The 17,031-nt window shown below is 46.1% G+C and overlaps 1 long non-coding RNA gene across 1 annotated transcript; it reads left to right on the forward strand.

Moving 5' to 3' along the window:
- The first annotated feature begins 9,880 nt into the window (after nucleotides 1-9,880).
- On the forward strand, nucleotides 9,881-11,149 carry LOC134929128 (uncharacterized). The gene is made up of 3 exons (XR_010178306.1): nucleotides 9,881-10,020; nucleotides 10,598-10,677; nucleotides 11,021-11,149. It is a non-coding gene; the product is annotated as an uncharacterized LOC134929128 (long non-coding RNA).
- The last annotated feature ends 5,882 nt before the right edge of the window (nucleotides 11,150-17,031 follow it).

Consider the following 17,031-nt stretch of genomic DNA (forward strand, 5'->3'; position numbering starts at 1 on the left):
CAACTGTCTCCACTGGTACCTTATTCAAACAAACCACATCACCATAAGAATCATCATCGTCAAGTTCCTCGTCAGCGTCAGCTACACCAATATACTCCTCCTCCTAGTGTACTTCTACAGTGACATCCTCAATCTCATTATCAGCAACTGGACTGGTGGTGCTCTTCCCAGCACTTGCAGGGGGCGTGCAAATGGTAGTAGCAGCCTCCTCTTTCTATACAGTCTTAGGAAGGTCAGGCCTAGACATTGCAACCGCGGACACACTTGGACTCTCCTTGGGGATTTGTGATATCTCTGAATGCACTGTTGGTTTTTCCTGTGCTCTAACAAGCTTAATCCATCCTCAAGAGAAGCTGAGCCACCAGTCACGAACATAGTCCAAGGCCTTAGCCTTTCCTTGCCACTTTGTGTTGTGAATGGCATATTGCCAATTTTATAATTCTCATCAGATTATTTCTTTTTTTCTGATTATTAATTTTTGCTTCTTGTATTTTGCATGCCCTCTATTGGCCTTAGCAGACTACGTTGATGGAATTGCATTGTCAATGTCATGACTGGTGGCAGCAGCAGCTTCAGCACTTGTTCTTGAAACTGGAAGCGGTTCCTGATCTTCCACAATTTATTCCTCCAAATTGTTGTTCTCCATTTCACATGACAGCACCCCGTTATTATTACAGGACACAGAACAGTGCCCCTTTATTTTCACAGCACCCCTGTATTCTTACAGCATACGGGACCAGTGTGCTTTTATTTGAACAACAGAAGCACCCCTGAATTTTTACAGCATACAGGGCCAGTGTAATATTATTTTAACAGCAGTACCCCTATAGTTTTACAGCATACAGGACCAGTGTGCTTTTATTTGAACAACTGCACCCCTGATTTTTTACGGCATACACGGCCAGTGTCATTTTATTTTAACAGCAGCACCCCTATATTTTTACAGCATACAGGACCAGTGTAATATTTTAACAGCAGCACCCCAATATTTTTACAGCATACAGGACCTGTGTGCTTTTATTTGAACAACAGATTCACCCCTGAATTTTTACAGCATACAGGGCCAGTGTAATATTATTTTAACAGCAGCACCCCTATATTTTTACAGCATACAGGACCAGTGTGCTTTTATTTGAACAACAGAAGCACCCCTGAGTTTTTACAGCATACAGGGACAGTGTAACGTTATTTTAACAGCAGCACCCCGATATTTTTACAGTATACAGGACCAGTGTACTTTTATTTGAACAACTGCACCCCTATATTTTTACAGTATAGAGGACCAGTGTGCTTTTATTTGAACAACAGAAGCACCCCTGAATTTTACAGCATACAGGGCCTGTGTAATATTATTTTAACAGCAGCACTCCTATATTTTCACAACATACAGGACCAGTGTGCTTTTATTTTAACAACTGCACCCCTGATTTTTTACAGCATACAGGGCCAGTGTAATATTTTTTTAACAGCAGCACCCCTATATTTTTACAGTATACAGGACCAGTGCACTTTTATTTGAACAACAGAAGCACCCTTGAATTTTTACAGCATACACTGCCAGTGTAATATTATTTTAACAGCAGCACTCCTATATTTATACAGCATACAGGACCAGTGTGCTTTTATTTGAACAACAGAAGCACCCCTGAATTTTTACAGCATACAGGGCCAGTGTAACATTATTTTAACAGGAGCACCCCGATATTTTTACAACATACAGGATCAGTGTGCTTTTATTTGAACAACTGCACCCCTGATTTTTTACAGCATACAGGGCCAGTGTAATATTATTTTAACAGCAGCACCCCTATATTTTACAGTATACAGGACCAGTGTACTTTTATTTGAACAACAGAAGCACCCTTGAATTTTTACAGCATACAGGGCCAGTGTAACATTATTTTAACAGGAGCACCCCGATATTTTTACAGCATACATGACCAGTGTGCTTTTATTTGAACAACAGAAGCACCGCTGAATTTTTACAGCATACAAGACTGGGCAGCCAGCACCCCTGTATTTTCACAACATAAAGGACCAGTGTGCTTTCATTTGAACAACTGCACCCCTGAATTTGTACAGCATACAGGAGGACAGTGCCCTTTCCCCCAGTACAACACAGTGACAGCTAGGACAGCAACACCCATGTACAGCTGCAGCACCCCTAACAGTACATGAAACACCACTGACAGCCAAGACAGAACCCCTGACAGCACAGGTACACCACAGTGACTGGAGCAGCACCCCTACAGAGCATACACTGACCCCACCTGATGCCACCACCCACAGAGAGAAAGAGATCTGTCTTCCTCACTCCCTAAGTCCAGAGTGAAAATGGCGGTGACACGCAGCTGTTTATATGGAATCCCAAAACCCGCAGGATTCCGACAGCGGGATGATGATGCTTTGCCTCGTTCTGGTTTCCGAGTTTGGCGGGAAGTCCCGAGCCGGACTCGGATCCAGGCATGGAGCATGATGTTTAAGGAGAGGGGGAGGCGGTTCGGTTCTCTGAGAACCGAACCCGCTCATCTCTAGTTATGAGTCCAAATCCAGTCCAAACTCCAATAATAATTCCATGCTTTAAATGACATGCTTAAGCTGCAGACTTTAAGATGGCAGGCAACCTGTGTCATTCTTGCCAACTTTCCTGGATCATCTATAAGACTCACATCTTTTGCGAGTTCCCATAGACTAGGTACTCAAACTATGTTGTCAAGACCCCAAACAGTTCATGTGAAACAAAATGTCAAGTGAAACAATTAGCTCCACCTGTAGATCTTTTCAAATGTATAGGTGAGTAATGAGTACACAGGTGATCTGCAAGGTGACCTGGAAAACATAAACTGTTTGGGGTCATGAGGACCGAGTTTGAGAACCAGTGCCAAAGACTACTGGAAGAGTAGGTCACCCTTCCACATTCAGCCCACTTCGTAGCAAAATGGGTTGGCCAGTGAAAGGCATCTTATGGGACCTGCACCCAGTGGCGTCACAAGGCGGGTGCGGGGGGTGCGGCCCGCACCCGGGTGTGACACCTGGAGGGGGTGACACCAAATGTCAGCTCCTCCGCAGTGACAGGAGCCAGGTGCTGCAGTGTGAAATTCCGTTACAGCACCCGGCTCCTGTCATAGCAGAGGAGCCGACAGCACACTGAGACCGTCTCTGGGGGAAGCCCAGCATCTCCGGAGATGCTGGGCACGCCCCCAGAGTGACGATCCCGGTATCCCCGCGAAGCCACGCCCCCTAGCTGTAAGGCCACGCCCCCCTTTTTGCCGCGATCGCGGCAGTACATCAGGGGTGCGCACCGGGTGTCACCACACCTGGTGACGCCTCTGCCTGCACCCTCCGTGTGATCCCACAATTTGGGGCATTGCATCAAAGGGGTGGAGTCTAAGGATGTGAATTGCCCCTACCCACACAGTGGCCACTGACATGTAAACCTGAATACTCTTCCAGTGGTATAAACCAAAAGTTCAATATAGTAAGTATACGGGAGACAGTTGCGTGACTGGTGCCATAATCCCGACCCCGCCAGGCATCTGTAAGCCAGGATTCCAGCATCGGTATGGTGACTGGCGGTCTCCTGGCCGCCAGTCATGCATACTCGACCCAAGTATTCAGTAGTTGACATTAATCAGCTTCTTTTGTTCCCCCTAAAAATATTTACATTGCTAAGCTAGAATTAGATTTTTAAAGCACCAATACTGTGAAAAAAGTAGGTGATTTTTAAATGGTAATAATAATAATGGTAATAATCATCATCATCATCATCATCATCATCATCATCATCATAATAATAATAATAATAATAATAGTAATATAAATAGAAACTGATATGCAAGCCCTGTAACTATACAGTGTCATGAACTACCATGGAAACCACAGTCACATGATACATGATGGGAGGCTTTAGAATATCCGGCTCATCTCTAATTAGACTCTAATGTCCGCCAACTCTGTAATATTACATGATATGTTGATAACCTCTAAGCCTCTGTAGAAGACTGACAATGTTTGTGTCTGGCAACTATACTTGTTTTTCATCTTTCAAAAAGAAGGTAATTACAATAACAAAAGAAAACATTTGGGGTCTAGAAATGTTAATAGAGATATAGGGCTTAGGGTGGGGTGTACTAACCTCTCCCGCTGCGGTATTAGGGTTATCTCTGCGCTCCCGGTGTTTACTCCTCGTTAGTTGTTTTCCTCCTGCTGCCCGGTGCTCCCCAACGATCCTTGTAGTTTCCGAGTCACACTGGTCGTCACTACGGTCTGCCATAATCACCGTCGCGGCACACTGATACCTCCACAGCGGTTGTTCAGCGCTGTGCTCCCCCTGTCAGTGAGTCGCGTATGCGCAGTATTCTCTGCTTCCTACTACTGCAAATACTGCGCATGCGGTAGTAAACACCGGGCGCGCAGAGATAACCTTAATACCGCAGCGGGAGAGGTTGGTACATTCCGCCCTAAATGTAATAGTCTGTGAAAAGCAGAAAGTGCAGGATTTTGTACAAGTCTGGATGGATTTTTAAAGCGGCAGTCATTTACACAGCAAAACAAACCTGGTTTTGCCTGGTTTTCACTTTACAAATACGGACATTCTCACACACAGTCCCGCACCTCTGGCTTTTCGTAGGCTATTACATTTAGCCCATAGGTGTATAAATTAATCTCTTAGTTAGCCAATTAATCTACCATGTTTTTAGGGCTGTAGAAGGAAGCCAGATTAATGACAATGTTAGTCATTCAGTGTTTACTGTTCCCACAACTCCCCATACCTGAGTACCTGCCAGGTGTGTTTCCTTAAAGTTAGTGATAGGCTAGGAGTGTGTTGTACTAACCTGTGATGCCATAGCCCAGTTCCAAAGTGACATAAGCAGACCAGCCTAAGGTGAGAAGCATGGGAGAGAGAGTGTTGGAAAAGGAAATTATACTAGTATTGTTACCAGTGTAAATCAATAAAAGCCAAAAGTAATTACCAGAATACTACAGGTATTTTGTGCAGAGGTAAAAACAGAAATAATTAAAGACTGTGGGCTGTGTATGGATTGTAATAGTATCACTGATGTTGTTTGTATAGAATCATTGAGTATAGCATGTGTATTTTAAGAGGGGTACACATGGGGAGATGTGTGCTGAGCGATCTATCACAGAACACTCAGCGCACATGTCTCCCCCCACTCAGCACACAGCGCGATGTTTGCTGAGCGAGGGGGTCAGTCAGATTGCTTAGAAATGAAGTAAAAATTGGTACGTGTTACGTATACAGTATAGAAACATGGAGTGGCACAATTTGTTAGACCGTGGAAAGCTTTGCATAGTGTAAAGAGAGTGTACTTTAGTGTAATGTGTAAGGAATCTCAGTAGTACAATGTGTCAGCATAACATTACTTTAGCCATACCTCCCAACTGTCCCGATTTTCGCGGGACAGTCCCTTTTTTTGTGACCGTCCCACCCACGTTGGGGGAGGGGGCAGTTGGGAGGCTCTGCCACTCGCTGCTCTGCTTAGCAGAACAGCGGTGAATAGATGCTGTGTGCATGCGCACAGTGTCTATTCACGAAGACAAGAGGGACTGGGGGCATCGCCAGCAGCTCACAGAGTGCTGGTCATGCCCCCATAGTGACCGAGAATGGCTCACGATAACGCATTACGATGAGGCCACGTTGCCTTTACTGAGGCCACACCTCCTTTTCTCGGGTGGGTGCGGTTATGCTGCGCCAGAGTCCCGCATGCTCTGGACATAAAGTTGGGAAGTATGGCTTTAGCAGACATTATTACTTTCAGAAGATTTACTGTAATCTTGTAATGAATCATCACACTCATCTATTTTTTCAAAGTATATGATTTGATCTCTCTTGCTGAATATTACAACCACCAATCTGCATTTCAGACCTCTATTAACCTTCAGTAAGCAACACAGTAGTGGTTCTCATCATAGGCTACAAAGCAGAATTATCTCCACTGTGGCCTATGCCGGAAACTTTGACAGCCCAGCTACACAGAACCAATCTTAGCAGAGTTCCTCGGGAGCTCAAATGTGATTGGCTCATGGGTTTCCTAGTGACAGGAGTCATACGGAGCCTGGTCATTTGCTTAGTGGAAGTGGAAGTGATCACACATTCACTTCCACATGTCCAGTAGGTCGGGATTTCAATTTGTTTTTCTTTCTTTTTTTTTTGACCCCTGGGATGTCTACTTTGGAATTTAGAGGACCAATCTACCTTGGAATAGGTGAGAGCGTTTTTTAAAAATCTTTCTTCACAGCTACCTGGGATTTCTACTGGAGAAGAAGACCGAAGGGCTATGATGGATGTAGGAATGTGTGAGTATGTGAGCATAAGTGTGCATGTATGCTTTATTAAACTTTTATTTTCTACAGTGTCCGTGTCTTGTCTTTATTTTTTAAATTGTGTTTTTTATATTATAAATTTAAAGAGTTACACCCAGACATTAAACAGGTATATAAACTGTAAGGTAAACATGAGGAATAATACAGGAGTGCATAAGAAAGCAGTGTATAAATGACTAAATAAAGATCAGCCACCAAGCCATCGATGTAAAAAATGGAGAAATAGCAGGATATATTAAAAACAATGACATATAGAATACCCCACATCAAGCACGGATAATTTAATCGCCACCAGAAGGTGCCATTGCCATTGTACACATGAGAGAACCAGATTAACAATGGGTCATAGGTGACATACCATAAATGAAAATATAAAAAACTCAGATCCATCAGTATATAAAAACAAAAAGCCTCTCATTGCCCCCCACCCCATACACCCTAACCTACAAACCAAACAAATACACAAAATCAAATAATATAAGGACACCCAAAGCAAACCTCCCAAGAACCCCCCACCCTGTACCCCCCAACCTGGGCATACCTGGATCCCCATAAGAACCCCATCCCTAACTACACTACAGCTAAATGCCTAACATCCCTCCCCCACCCCAACACAATAACACAGGATAGGTATACCGTATAATTGACAGGGGCAACTAAAATTAATGGCCATAAGCTAAATGGAGCAGGTTACAACCACAGAATAGTAGAGTAGTAAACAAATATTGTGATAGCTGAGCTTAAAGACCAGACAGAATATAAATATAAATGGCTGTGGAACTAAAACAAGTGACATCAGACAAAATATGGCAAGCTTCTTCCACAAAATGGTAAAAAGTGCACACACATTCTTAGATACAAGGAGCGGGAAAGGAGACACATTATGGACGTAACACTAAATAAAGGGCCATACACCAATTAGAACAGAATTCTCTCGCAAAGCGTTGCATGTAAATATTTAGCTATAATGAGCACGAGAATAGCAGAACAACAAAACTAGAGCTATGAAAGGATGTACAAACAATATGAAATTACACAGTAGCTAAAGAAAATCTACATAACACAGAGCACAGTAAGGGTCTCAGCAACCAGTAAAATGGTTCCCAGTCCCAAGGTGAGCAAAATCAGTCAGGAACAATGTAATCCAGCCAAATAACAGTCCCTCAAGAGTTGGCAGAAGGGTAAACTGGGCTGTCAGCCATTACACACAGCTTTGTCAAAATTAATGTATAGGAGCAAGTAGCAGCTGAAAAAACTGTATTAGGGACACAAAACCTCCACCCATGCATTACACCAAGCCACTGTTCCAAATAAATATTAGAGCAAAAAGCCATTCCCCCTTATTGACTGCCAGCAAACTGGAGGATGTTACGTCACCATTCTCCCTCTTCATCAGATAAGTGACTCTGTGTGGCCACAGATTGAATCTTCACGAGGGTACGTGGAATCACCACCAAAGAAACAGAGGCTGCAGGAGGTTCCACATGTGGCATCCCCAGCTGTAATTCACGGTGAATATGAGTACGGTCATTCCTCAACTCCTCCAGTCTATTAGTAATTTGTTGTTTCCTAGAATCCACCACAGTAAGCACCTGCTGTAGTGTAATAGTAAGTGGTGCAGATAAAGTCTCACTAAAGGGCCCTGAGAGCTGCTGCACTGAGGGGTCTATTTACCAAGCCTTGGATGGAGATAAAAGTGGACGGAGATAAGGTACCATCCAATCAGTTCCTAACTGCAATGCCACAGACTGGGTTTGAAAAATGATAGAGCTGAGTGGCTGGTACCTTATCTCTGAAGTTTTTACCTCCATCCAAGGCTTAGTAAATAGTCCTATCTATCAGGATAAAAGGAAATAGAAGCAAATCCATCCAGCTCACCAGCTAAAGAGTTGGGCAACAGAGATTTACAGGTTACCACCACCAAAACCTCTGCAGACCACACTGGCCCCAGCAGCTTTCAGAACCGGCCACCCGACCACTGAAGAGACCCAATCACCGGATACAGCAGAAGGAAGGAGTGAGGACAGAGCTGCAGCAGGAGCAACAGCCACACTGCCTCAGGATCCAGTTACAGACATCACTAGCCATTATGTTAGGACTCCTTGCACCGAGGACCCCCAAATTCACACTGGAGGAGCAGATGGGGGTACTGTACTCTTGCAGAAATTTTCAGCCACAGACCACCAGGGAAACCGGAGATAGAGCAGGATATTCGACTTGTCTTTATTTTAATATTTCTTTTACAGGTGAGACTTCAGGTATCATCAGGCCCTTTAACCACTTGCCTGGCATGGTCGCATCAGATGCGGCCATGCCTGCAAGTGCTCTATCTGACCTGGTCGCACGGGATGCGACCAGTCAGATAGAGAGTGTAAGCAGCGGCAGGGAAGATAAACTTCCCTCCGCTGCTGCTATCAGAGGGAACGGAAGGTCCCTCTGCCTCCCTGCACTCTCCCCGTGTCTGCCGTGCTGCCGATCACTGCTGATCGGTCAGCACGGCAGGATCTGTCCCCTCCGGCGGCTGCAGACAATGGCAGCCGCTGGGGAGTGTAAATAAACCCTCCCTAGCTGCTCCCAGACCCCCCCTGCATACCTCGAGGCTGTCTCGGCTTTCAAAATGAAAGCCGCGATGGTCGCGATGTTCCCGATGTTACGATGGTCGTGATGTTCCCGGTCGATGTTTCGATGTTTGGGGGGAAATATTTTTTTACAAGAAATGTAAAAAAAAAAATTCCCCTTTTTTTTAACTAAAATCATTTAGGATAGGGTTAAATTCATGTTCTTCACCTAATTCACTCATAAAAAACCCCGACAATTTGGGAGCTTTTTTTTGCGAAATTAATCGTCAGTTAAGTGGTTAATGCCTCGCATCCTGGTACTTGTGGTTCTACAAGTGCCAGCATGAGAGGGAGGCTTGCTGGGACCTATAGTTCCACCTGTAAAAGACAATTTTATTTATATTTTTAACACTTAAAAGCTATCAACTCGGCATCCACCGCTAAGGGATGACAGCGATAGCCCCAGGCTTCAGCATGGCCTTGGGTGCCCTGGAGATGGGTAACCTTTAAATCCCTGACCAGCTGGGGGGGTAATGCTGAGACTGCTGGGACCAGGGCCGGATTAACAATGGGGCGGATGGAGCTGCAGCTCCAGGCCTCCCATTGAAAATAGGCCCACAACACCCCAAACCAGCTGGCCAAAGTTCCGACCACAGAGGTCTGAAACTCTGCCGGCCCGAGTCAGTCCTGAATACCTCTGAGGCTCTGCCCCCGAATCCGTCCATAGCCCCGCCCACTGGCCTATCCTCACAATCAAGAGTCGGCCTGGGCTGTTGGTTAATCCCAGGTGTGCCCCCTGCTCTGTAACTCCTCCCACTATCATCGGGGGCGTGGACAAGGCAGGTCGGGCTGGTGACAAACTGTATACGGTAGGTACTCACTATCAGCTGCTGAAGCTGTGGTGCGCCCTACTGTAACGCTGAGGAGAATCCTGATCAGTGCAGGAACTCCTCAGCAGCATCTGCTGTGCTCCGATTGGCTGAGTGACACATCACACACAGTCACTCAGCCAATCAGAGCACAGACACCCCCCACCCACACACAGACCAGCAACTACTCGGGCAGCAGGCTGAAGAATGAATGATATTGCAGCCAGGAACTCAACACAGGAGAGATGGTTAGTCACCTGTCAGTGTGTCACACACACATACATGTGTATAGTACTGTACAGGATAATTACTTTTATAAGCTTCATTTCCCCTCACCAAAACCTACAAGTTCCATCTCTATCCAGCACCTCCTGTAACACCCTCCCTGCTCTTTTGCAGTATGTATAGTTATCTATACTATGCATACCTTCCAACATTTTACACAGAAAAATCGGTACAAATCCGAAAAGGGGGCGTGGCCGCGTGTAAAGGGGGCGTGGCCACGCCCCTTTTCCTATACTTTCAATGGAAGTTTGGAGAGGCAAAAATCGGTACAGACCATGAAAAAAAGGTACTGTACCTATTAAAAAGGTACAGTTGGAGGGTATGTACTATGTATACAACATGTACTCTGCATATATATGTATATTATGTACGTGTATTGTATGTGTGTGCTTTATGCATGTGTATTGTATGTGTGTGCTTTATATATATATATATATATATAATATACTATACGCTATGTATGCATGTGTATTGTATGTGTGTGCTTTATATATATATATATATATATATATATATACTATACGCTATATATGCATGCAGGTATGGTATCAGGATCTTTGTGATGGCAGCGGTCAGAATACAGACATCACCCTTACATGCCAAATCCTGACACCTGGAAGGTAAGTATACTAACCCTCATCTACTCCCCCACCTAACCCTCCCTTCCCGCAGCCTGACCCTAACTTTACTCGGTGATGCCTAAACCAAACCCCCCCCCCACCCACCCACCCACCCCCACACACACACACACACACACACACACACACACACACACACACACACACACACACACACACACACACACACACACACACACCTGTAGCCTAAAGCTAACCTTTCCACCCCCGCAGCCTTACCCTTCCCGGTGGTGCCTAATCCCCCCTTCCCAGAACTAACCCTCTTCCCGCAGCCTAATACTAACCCTCCCACAGCCTAAACCTTTCCCTCCATCTCCTACCACAGCACACTTACGTTCGGGAGCCAGCAGTCGGGATTCCAGTGCCGGCATTTTTATCCATGTGGGGATCCCGCACCAGCATTCTGACCAATGTTGGTATTCCGGCATCAGCATTCCAAATGCCGATATCCTGAACGCCGGTATGTATAGTGTGTGTGTGTGTATATATATATATATATATATATATATACACACACAGTATATGTATGTATGTATGTATGTATGTATGTATATATATATATATATATACATTTTTTCTATGTATACTATGTGTATGCATTACTGTTCTATGGCCCTCATTCCGAGTTAATCGCTCGCTAGCTACTTTTTGCAGCCGTGCAAATGCATAGTCGCCGCCCACTGGGGAGTGTATTTTCGCTTTGCAAGTGTGCGATCGCATGTGCAGCCGAGCAGTACAAAAACATTTTTTGCCGTTTCAGAGTAGGTCTGAACTTACTCAGCCCTTGCGATGACGTCAGCCTGTCCAGTCCCGGAATTCACGTCAGACGCCCGCCCTGCAAACGCCGGGACACGCCTGCGGTTTCCCTACCACTCCCAGAAAACGGTCAGTTTACACCCATAAACGCCCTCTTTCTGTCAATCTCCTTGCAATCACCCGTGCGAATGGATTCGTCGCTAGAAGCATTGCCCAGCAACGATGCTGTTTGTACCCGTACGACGCACATGCGCATTGCGGTGCATATGCATGCGCAGTAGTACCCTGATCAGCAGCGTGCGATCAACTCGGAATGACCTCATACATACAGATGCGTCCGTCTACACTGTAGCTGTGCTGCGAGCATCAGTGTGTACAGGGTGCCAGCCAGTGTTGGATTAATAATGGGGCAGATGTAGCTTCAACCCCTGCTGGAGACAGGAGGAAAAAAAATCCAGCTGCCAGCGGGCACTTGAGGTCCCGCTCACTCGCACCGCAACTAATCTCTCCCCCTGCCATCCAGCAAAAATTAACCTTGCACGGGGTTCTTCAAATGCCGGCAACACTGTTAAAATTGGTGGTTGCAGTAGAAGGCTTCATACGCCCTCCATGCGCCTCACAGCCACCTGGCTCCTCCTCATGAAGTGTGATTCCACACCAAGCGCTGCCAAACCACCAGTGCACCAGGGGCAGTTGAGCTGTGCTTACCCTCAGCTCTGTGAAGGCGGCCCGCGTGATTGTGACAAGGCTGCTTGTTATCAGGCGAGAGCCTGAGCTATGCAGTCAAACTAAAAGTCTCAGCCCTGGTGCAGTGGGAAGGAGCGCTGACGTCTCAGGCCCCAAAGAGTTTTGGGAGAGCACAGAGCCACTGCTTTGGCCCCTGTCTCAACTACCTGCCCCTCCCAGGTGAGAAGGCAATCTCTGCGATTGCAAGCTCTGTGGGCAAGGAACCTGCACACTTAAATCTGAATTTTGAATCATATTATTTGATTTTGGGGATGTGTGATACGTACTAGGTGGCAAGTTGTAGGTGAGGTCTCTCTGATGGTACCTGTGTAGTGGAATAACAAGCTCTAGTTGGGGAGAGAGCAACATATGATTGTCAGCTCTTAAAACAAGATACAAATATCAGTGAGACCTTGGATTATGCTGCTGTTAGATGAGATTGTAAACCGATGGACAAAAGTTTAGAAGGTTTATGGCACATGTGTTGTTAGATTGTAAATCATGGGTAATATTACTAGGTATGTGTGATGTATTTGTACAGTATGTACAGTATTTGATTGTAAGCTCTGGGGATGTTGAAGGCTCAGCATATGTGAGATATGTGTGTAAGATTGTGAGATCTGCGGACAAGCGCCCAGTATCTGTGTGATACATGTGTTAGGTAGTGAGCTCTGTAGGTGGAGAGGTATCTGTGTATAATATGTGGGAATGAAAGCTTAGTATAATGCATGCCGCCTCTCCTACTTGCTGGTTACTTCCTCCCACTCCTACCTCCAAGATTTCTCACATGCTGCTCCCTTTCTTTGGAATTCCCTACCTCTCCCCCTCAGATTCTCCACCTCTCTACAAAACTTCAAACGGGCTCTCAAGACCCACTTCTTCACCAAACCCAGCCAAATCTCATCCTAACCCTCTGTTTAACGCTCACTGTTTACTCCATCTGTGACACCCCTGTCTGTCTTCCCTTCCCCTTAGGGCTGTAACACACTAACCGGTTTCCCCCGGATGGCAAAAAGCCGGACAAACTTTGTCCGGCTTTTTGCTATCCGGGAGAAACCGGCAGAGGGCTGTAACACACTGGCCGGTTTCTCCCGGATGGCAAAAAGCCGGACAAACTTTGTCCGGCTTTTTGCCATCCGGGAGAAACCGGCAGAGTCTCGCACACAGGACGGCTTTGAGCCGTGTGTAATGCTGTGCGCATGCGCAGCATCAGACACGGCTTGGAAAAAAACCGTTGTGTGTGAAAGCTCCCCTTCACACACACGGTTCACTGGCTGCAAAGACGGCCCGGCGGCCGCCCGGCCGCCGGACCTTCCAGTGGTGAGACCCGGCTGCAACCCGGCGGCCGGGGCCGTGCAGTGTGAAGGGACCCTAGCCCTCACACTGTTAACTACAATGCCAGCACGGGAAAAAGCCGTCCGGCTTTTTCCCGGCCGGCAAAAGCCGGGTAGTGTGTTTTAGCCCAGAGTCTGTCACACAGGACGGCTTTGAGCCGTGGGTGATGCTGTGCGCATGCGCAGCATTAGACACGGCTTGGGAAAAAACCGTTGTGTGTGAAAGCTCCCCTTCACACACACGATTTACTGGCTTCAAAGACGGCCCGGCGCCGGCCCTGCAGCCGGACCTTCCAGTGAATAGTTCCGGCTGCAACCCGGCAGCCGTGCCGGGACTGTGCCGTGTTTAAGGACACATTGTGCTCAATGTGTCTTTGCATCACGGCAGCGGTTAAAAGCCGGCCGGGTTTTTGCCGGGCGGCGCCAGCCGGCTAGTGTGTTACAACCCTTAGAATGTAAGCTCTCACGAGCAGGGCCCTCTTCCCTCATGTGCTTTTTCCTCTCTAACTTAAACCACCTTCTACTTCATACTCCCTTCGATGGCACTAAATCCCCCAGTTCTCTGCCACCCTGATATTTATTTCAGTGTCGTCTGCTGATGAAGCTATGTTTATATACCCTGTACTTGTCCTACAGTATATTGTATTCAGCTGTAAGTTGCTGTTTTCCTGTTTTGATTATTTGTTTATGTACTCTGTAATTGGGCGCTGCGGAACCCTTGTGGCGCCATATAAATAAAGGATAATAATAATAATCAGGGACGACCTGCTGGCTGCTGCTGTTCAGTGATAGGCAGTCTGTGTCTTGTAGCCAGAGAAATGAGACTGAGGTTTTCGAGGTAGGCGCTAGTCACACTCCATGGCCACCCCCCCCTCCCCCCCACATAACTAGTCACACCCCCATGGCAATAGTCACATCATCTGCTGCGGCACACAATAGGCCCTTCACAAATGTCAGCTCCAGGCCCATGTGGACCTTAATCTGGCACTGGCTGGGACCAATACAATGGGTCCCCCAGCTGTGACATTACCTCCCTGACTAGGTCTCTCCCCCCACCCACTTCCCCCATATTTTTGGAACTAGGACGAATCCAAGAACCCGGTGCTGGCTGTTAAAACAGGGGGACCTCAGTGATTATTTCTGCTGTATTTTTCCAACACAGGACTGGCTCAAATAGCCCAGGGCTGGTTATGCTTTGTTAGGGGCGGGGTGGGGGGAAGGGGCACGGGGGTTTGTGTTGGCACATCATTTTCTTTTTGGTTTTAACTCTTTGTTAACTTTAAAAGAACCATACACAGATATCACTAATCTGTGCGTGCTTCTTCTGTCTGAATTCACACTTTGTAATGAAACTCGGACTACAAGGTGCAAGCTTGCTAGCAAAAAAAACTCGCTCAACATCACATATTTTAGTAGCTCTAAGTTTACAAACTCACAGGTTATTACACTGTGGGAGTTGTGGGACAAACTTACACCTTTTAATGAGTAAGTAGGTTCGAGTTTGTCCCGCAATAAACCTTAAACCCTATTACATCCCGTCCATTTTCTCTTTCTTCACTTGCACAACCTTCTGACCCTTGGACAACATTGGGGGTCATTCCGAGTTGTTCGCTCGTTGCCGATTTTCGCTATATTGCGATTAGTCGCTTACTGCGCATGCGCTAGGTTCGCAGAGTGCATGCGTTTAGTTATTTTACACAAAAGTTAGGTATTTTATTCACGGCATAACGAGGATTTTTCATCGTTCTGGTGATCGGAGTGTGATTGACAGGAAGTGGGTGTTTCTGGGCGGAAACTGGCCGTTTTCTGGGCGTGTGCGAAAAAACGCTGGCGTTTCTGGGAAAAACGCGGGAGTGGCTGGAGAAACGGGGGAGTGTCTGGGCGAATGCTGGGTGTGTTTGTGACGTCAAACCAGGAACGAAACTGACTGAACTGATCGCAGTGGCAGAGTAAGTCCCGAGCTACTCAGAAACTGCAAAGAAATTTATATTCGCAATTATGCGAATCTTTCGTTCGCAATTCTGCTATGCTAAGATTCACTCCCAGTAGGTGGCGGCTTAGCGTGAGCAATGCTGCTAAAAGCAGCTAGCGAGCGAACAACTCGGAATGAGGGCCATTGTTGTGTGACTACATCATACAGCCCACCAAGAACCCTGTAATTTGGTTGGACCATTATGCAATAGGTATCATTGTGCATCAACGCCTATTTTCCTATAGCAGGCATTCCCAAACCTTGGTCCTCAAGGCACACTAACAGTCCAGGTTTTAGTGATATCCATGTTTGAGGTCAGGTGACTTAATTAGTACCTCAGTTATTTTGATTTAACCACCTGTGCTGATATCACTAAACCCTGACTGTTATTGTGACTTGAGGACTGACATTGGGTAACACTGCTCTATAGATACCATGTTTGTGAGCTGGGCCATTCTACCTATGTCTGTCTGTCTGTTATCATCCAGTTTTGTTTTATTACTGATCATTCCCAACTGTAGAGCGCAACAGATTATGCTGCACTTTATAAGAAACAGTTAATAAATAAAAATAAATATTAAAAAATTTGGGCGGTATCCTATTACCCGTGATGAAGCATCGGGAGTGAAAAACTTGAGTTTTTCACAATTTTTCCTGATTTTTTCACTGATATTTTTATGCGGGGTATCCAAATAGATCTCCAATAAAAAAATAGTTTTTTGTGCGAAAACACACAGTTGCGATCAGAAAAATGGCAGCGGGCCTCCTGCGCAGGAGGCTACCTCATTTTTGCAATCGCACCGCGGTTTCAGCATGGTCTCAGGGGAGCAGGGGGGAGGCTGATAGCGTGATGGGCGGCCTTGCCCTACGATGGGCGGCCCCCAGCATGCAATCCGAAGGATTGCAAATTCTGCTACTTAGAAGAATTTGAAATCCTTACTGAATCAGGTCATTTGATGTACCAGATGCTAATCATTGTCGGGATGAGAAAGATCTGGCGGGACAGAACACAGCAGGGGTCATGCCAATCTGGGAGGGAAACCAAGGGCAGAACCAGAGCGGAGCAGAAAGGCGATAAATCAGCTTAGTCCTTGAAGGTATGCACCTTGCCATTGTGGAAAATGTGCAGGTTGAAGGGGAAACCACATCTATAGTTAACATTCAGCTTGCGAAGTTCTGCATTTAAGGTTTGCAATACTCTGTGCTTCTGGAGAGTCATCCAGGATAGATATTGGAGTATTTTGAGATGGTGGCCATCAACATCTATAACTTCTAATTAGTGGACTTTGTGAAGAATGTCCTCCTTCTGTGAATAATACTGTAAGTGGCTAATAACATCCTGCGGACAATCCATGGAGGCACACCTTGGTTGTAGTGCGTGGTGAGCTCTGTCAAACTCAATGGAGGATCTAGAGTCCTGGTCCAGGTGTCCATTATTGACTTCAGTAAGGAAGTTTGTTCAAATTTATGTACCTGAGCTTTATGTATTAATAAATCCTTTCTATCTAAAGCATCTACCTTTTCACGTGCTGACCTGATAATGCTACA

The sequence above is a fragment of the Pseudophryne corroboree genome, chromosome 5 (genome assembly GCF_028390025.1).
Source record: "Pseudophryne corroboree isolate aPseCor3 chromosome 5, aPseCor3.hap2, whole genome shotgun sequence".
Classification (NCBI taxonomy): domain Eukaryota; kingdom Metazoa; phylum Chordata; class Amphibia; order Anura; family Myobatrachidae; genus Pseudophryne; species Pseudophryne corroboree.